The sequence below is a fragment of the Eucalyptus grandis genome, chromosome 5 (genome assembly GCF_016545825.1).
Source record: "Eucalyptus grandis isolate ANBG69807.140 chromosome 5, ASM1654582v1, whole genome shotgun sequence".
NCBI classification, from domain to species: domain Eukaryota; kingdom Viridiplantae; phylum Streptophyta; class Magnoliopsida; order Myrtales; family Myrtaceae; genus Eucalyptus; species Eucalyptus grandis.
Genome location: NC_052616.1, coordinates 6,545,324 through 6,550,672, shown reverse-complemented (window position 1 = coordinate 6,550,672; position 5,349 = coordinate 6,545,324). Strand labels below are relative to the sequence as shown.

The 5,349-nt window shown below is 38.4% G+C and overlaps 1 pseudogene; it reads left to right on the top strand.

Moving 5' to 3' along the window:
- The first annotated feature begins 1,235 nt into the window (after window positions 1–1,235).
- On the top strand, window positions 1,236–3,847 carry LOC104445866 (annotated as a pseudogene).
- The last annotated feature ends 1,502 nt before the right edge of the window (window positions 3,848–5,349 follow it).

Here is a 5,349-nt window from a genome sequence, read left to right as displayed (position 1 = left end):
CCCGAGGAAGAAAGACTTGGAAGAAGAAGAGACATTTCAGGAAGTGAAACCCATCTTGGTCCCAGATCTAGCGAGGGTTGCGATGTGCTCTCTTGCGGGCGGTGTGACCTTTGTCAACTGCTTAGGCCGAAAAAAAAAAAAAAGTAACGAAAATATAAAATTTCTAAAAATTATTAAAATTTAAAAAAAAAAAAAATTCACATCAACAATTGCCATGTCATGGGATGCAGCGTCCACAATCAGCAATTTCCAAAGTAAATTAATAGATGGACTGAATTGATACCAATCCGAAAATGTGTAGTACTAAATTAGTATAATTAAAAGGTTTGTGATTGAACTAATATTATTATAATAGATTTATGACTTTCTAATACTTTTCGTGAAGACCTGGTGATAAATGTGTCGATCAAGTAAGCCTCTCGAGTTGAGGAAGAGAGTGCTGGTGGATGTTGGAATGCTTTTTGGGGACGAAAATAGTTTGAAAGATAAAACGTGATCATTTGGGAAATTATATACATGCCAAAGATGCAACTGGAAATGCATTAAAACAAATGAAAATGGTAATTATAAGGAAGGAAAGGAATCCATTTGATAATGATATCAAAAGCAAAATCGAAGACGCTTTTCAAAATCTTTCTCCGAAAAAATCTAGAGGTTGGTCAAATATTTAAGAAAAAAGAAAAAAAGTTACAAAATATTTTGAATTTTGCTCCAGTGCAGACATATTTACCATAAATTATTTTTTGTGACATAAAAATCTCAAAATTTGCCTATTATGATACATTTATAATACAAAAACTTCAAATTTTTATCTGTGTAACACATTTACCTCAAATTTATTTATTTGACACCAAAAATTCAATTTTTCTATGATATCAATTTTTTGGAGTAAATGTGTCATACAAATACAAATTTGAGATTTTTGGTATTATAGAAAAAAATTTGGGGTAAGTTTTGGGTAAATATATAAATCTTTTGTATTATATAAAATTTTAAGGTAAAATGTATCATAATAACTATAAGTACTTTCTTTACCAAAAAAAAAAAAAAACTATAAGTACTTTACCCAAAAAAAAAAAAACTATAAGTAATGTTTTGGGTTTTTAGTGGCTTTTATTTATTTATTTATTTATTTATTTATTTTTAAAAGGTCAAGAAAGAGACGGCGTCACTCTTCTAAGTAGGCCGGCGACGGCACCAACTGCCGAGGGAACTGCAGACCAAAAGTCAAACCCATGACCTCTCCGGAAGCTTTGCGGTTTCTTCTTCCGCTCGCGCTCGCTGTCGGCGTTCCTGAAACACCTCTCGAGGGACGAAGCCATGAGCTCGATCTCGACGCGCTTGTGGGCCCAATCCACGCTCTTCGCCTACTGCGGCTGCAGCCCGGGTGCGTTGCGCGCGCGGAAGCTGCGTCGAGTCCCGACTCTGCCGCGGAACTCTCCTCTTCGGCCTCGAGTAAGCGTGCTCTTTCTAGCGTTCTTCCGCGCGTCTTGCGGGTCGTACGCTCGTCTCTGGTTTCTGGGTCCACAATGCGATGGTCTGACTCGATTCTTTTCTTTTTGGGTCGCCTAGGTTTGCGGCGTCGCTATATCCGGTCCGTCCAGGTGCCTCTTTTGCTTCCGATAGCACAAGCTGTTTCGTTTGTTTTTGAGCTCTTGGGTCTTTTTTTGTTTTTTTAATAACTTGGTGGTTGGTTTTATGGGTTGTTGCGTGATCCTCTTCTGGGGTAATTGGTAGTTCATAGCAGAAGACACGGCTCGAGCAAATGTAAGTCAGGGGATTTCTCTGAGCCTCTCGAGCCAGAGACGGGCCGGGAGTCGCCGGCTGAATCGATCCAGGTGCATTCAGTTCTCTAAATGGGTCTCATATTGCAGCAATGTGCACTGGTCCGTTCCATACTAGATCTTCTGTTATGTAGTTCTTTTGAGGCAGATGAGGAAACAGTCGTCTTTTTTCTCATCTATCTGTGCCTAGGGAGCAGTTGTCTATCGTGGAGGTCTTAAAGAATTCAAATTCTTTTCTGCCTCATGTCGTACTCGCGAGTACGTTGCTGGCTCTTATATATCCGCCGTCCTTCGCTTGGTTCACCAACAGGTTGCTAAATCTTCTCCTCATACGTTTCTCGTCTATGAATTTATGTCTCGATGCTTAATGGGTTCTATCGAATCTGCTTTCAGGTACTATCCACCTGCAATCGGGTTTCTGATGTTTGCTGTGGGGATTAATTTCAGCGAGAGGGACTTTCTCGAGGCGTTTAAGAGACCAGCTGCTATTTTTGCTGGCTATATCGGCCAGTACATTGTGAAGCCTCTCCTTGGTTATTTCTTTGGCATGATGTCCGTAACAATGTTTTCGCTCCCAACGTCCATTGGTGAGTACTAGTCTCCTCCTCTCTAAAGCCAGTGAATTGGTGATTGACTTTCTCTGAACCTAAACTTTAGGTGCTGGGAATATGCTGGTGTCTTGTGTGAGCGGGGCTCAGCTTTCTAATTATGCTACATTTCTGACTGACCCATCAATGGCTCCTCTGAGTATTGTCATGACATCATTATCTACCGCTACGGCTGTTTTTGTGACCCCTTTGTTGTCACTTCTTCTCATTGGCAAAAGGTTGCCTGTCGATGTGAAAGGAATGGTTTCCAGCATTTTGCAGATTGTTGTCGCACCCATCACTGCAGGTTTGCTCCTGAATAGGTTAAACTCTCGCCTTTGCTACATACATTTGCTTGGGAGTTTCAGTAGTTTAATATCTCATAGTTTGCTTTAGGTTCGTCCCTTGATTTGTAATGCCATACAACCACTTTTGCCGCTGCTCTCCGTCTTTGTGTCGGCTCTATGCGTTGGAGCACCTCTTGCGATAAATGTTGATTCCATCATGTCTTCATTGGGTTTGATGATCTCGTTACTCATAATTGCGTTTCATCTGTCCGCATTTGTCATTGGATACTTCCTTCCCAGTTTTTTCTTCCAGAAGGCTCCTGATGTAAAAGCATTGCAAAGAACACTATCTTTTGAGACAGGTGCCTCCTTATCCATCTGTCATAAGGAAAGGGTTTTCTTTTTTTCTCCGCTTAATAGCAAGTATCGTTTGCAGGAATGCAGAGCAGCCTTCTTGCGCTCGCTCTAGCAAACAGATTCTTTCAAGATCCACTTGTGGCTGTGCCTCCAGCTATCTCTGTAAGTGAAAATATCAATTGTCAACAGAACTTTACCTTTATCCTTTTTAGTAAATTAATGTCACTCGTCTCATAGCAAACGGGAGCTAACTTCTATATTGGTTCCTGAAGATTTTAGAGTATGATCAGTTAAAAGTTCTTTCCTTTGCGGGCCACACTAAAGCTAATCCTTTAGTAATTCGTGCGTTCATTCAAACTATATGCTTGAGGTCTCCTTATCTTTAGGCTTGACCACACTAGCCCTTTTTGCATTTAAGTGCGGACAGCATAAACACCCCTGAAAACAGGGGAGGTCAAGTTAGCTTGTGGAGCAATCTAGAATTTTTTTCTTTGTCGATTCCTTTTCATGAGAGGTTTTCTTCTGTATTATCGTACTGAATGCAACTGTGTCCACGAAATAATTCTGTAGCCAATTAAAAGTCATGCTTTTCTCGCGTCCCTTTTGATCAAAGAATTCCTGCAGCCTGCATTTCTAATGATGCGTGCAGACATTTGAGGAGCGACCTTTCCTTTTTTCCTATGGCGTGCAGACTGCGATGATGTCTTTGATGGGCTTCTCCCTCGTCATGGTTTGGGCTCGGGGAAGGGCGACCGGCCAATGAAGCAGATCTTCCTCGGAAATGCTCACCATGATTTCGACTTTGATCCTTCAGTTTGCAGGCTTGGATGGCAATCTCATCGACTTCTGAGCTTGGAGCTTGCATAGGAAAAAGACAGATAAATATTTAACATGAAAGTAATGATAGTATTCTTACCCCTAAATTCTCTAAAGAACTTAATTGAAGAAATTCCAACATCTCTAATAAGCATTCATGGCATAACAGACAATCCAGTTTGGTAATTTCGTATAGATTTTCGACAAAATATCAGTAGAGTTGGAAGAGAATATATAAATTCTACCTAAAAATATTTCATGTCCAAAATGCATGTGCTGATCTTAGCAACACATCTATGTGAAGTGGATAAATTGTCCCAACAATCCATAAAGCCGACCCATGCCATAAGCGTGATTTAAGCTTTTTCATGGATTATATGAATTTTTCCTTCCGTGTTTAACATCAATATTAACAATGAATAAATTGCTGCAAATGCTAAAATCAACCACATGATGAACATGACAAGTTTGGTTCATGTCTGCCTCTTTAAGGATATGCTTATGAGAATTGTAAATGTAGTATCAAGTGTTGTAAAATATTGCGTTACGAATATATAATAGAGAAGAGATTGAGAAGAGAAAGCAAGTGAACACTAGATATAGTAGAAAAAATCAAATATTTCACTGTATTGTGATTGTTGTTTTAATAATTGTATTGTACATCAAAACTAAACTCCTATTTATTGGAGAACAAGAATGTACTTATCATTAATATCAATGTATCGAATGATACATGTACTAGATAGGGGAGATGAACATTCATTGTATAGAAAGATGTACTTAGAAAGTATGATACAAATGTATCACAATAAGTACATTAGATAAAATGAATATAATGAATATTCATTCATGTATCTCATTCATTCATGTATTTCATAACACTCCCCCTTGAATATTCATTATATTCATTACGAATGTGCATCGAATAATACTGCCTCATTAAAAACCTTAAGCTGGAAAAAAACCCAAAGGAATAAAACCGTACAAAAGGGAAAAAGAGTGTAGAGCACAAAAGTTATGATTTCTCCCTTTATGGATGCATTAATTGCCTCGTTAAAAACTTTAAGCCGAAAAAATCTTATGAGAAAAAACTAGACATAAAGAAAAAAGAGTGCAATGCATATATAGCTACTCCTAGGACTAATCATTATTGCATCTTGTGAACTTGCCGTATATCAATGCTGCAATACATAGTTCATAATATCTCTCCCTCAATAGAGCCATATAACAACTTCTGGGGCTAATCAATCTTGTATTTTTCCTTAATTAGGTATTTACTTAGGCGTTAATACCATGCAACCGGGATTACTTTAACCCGTGCAAGGATCTTTGCAATTTTATTGAGAATAAATTGCAGGAGTGCATTCTTTCAGCATTTTGAATTCCTCAGAATTTTTATATAAATATTAGAGTCTAATGAGCCATATAAATATGCCGTCACAACGTCCATAAGACGCATTTCCAATCTTTCAAAGATTGCTAGGCTAATGAGAAAACGAAATGTAATCATATCCATCA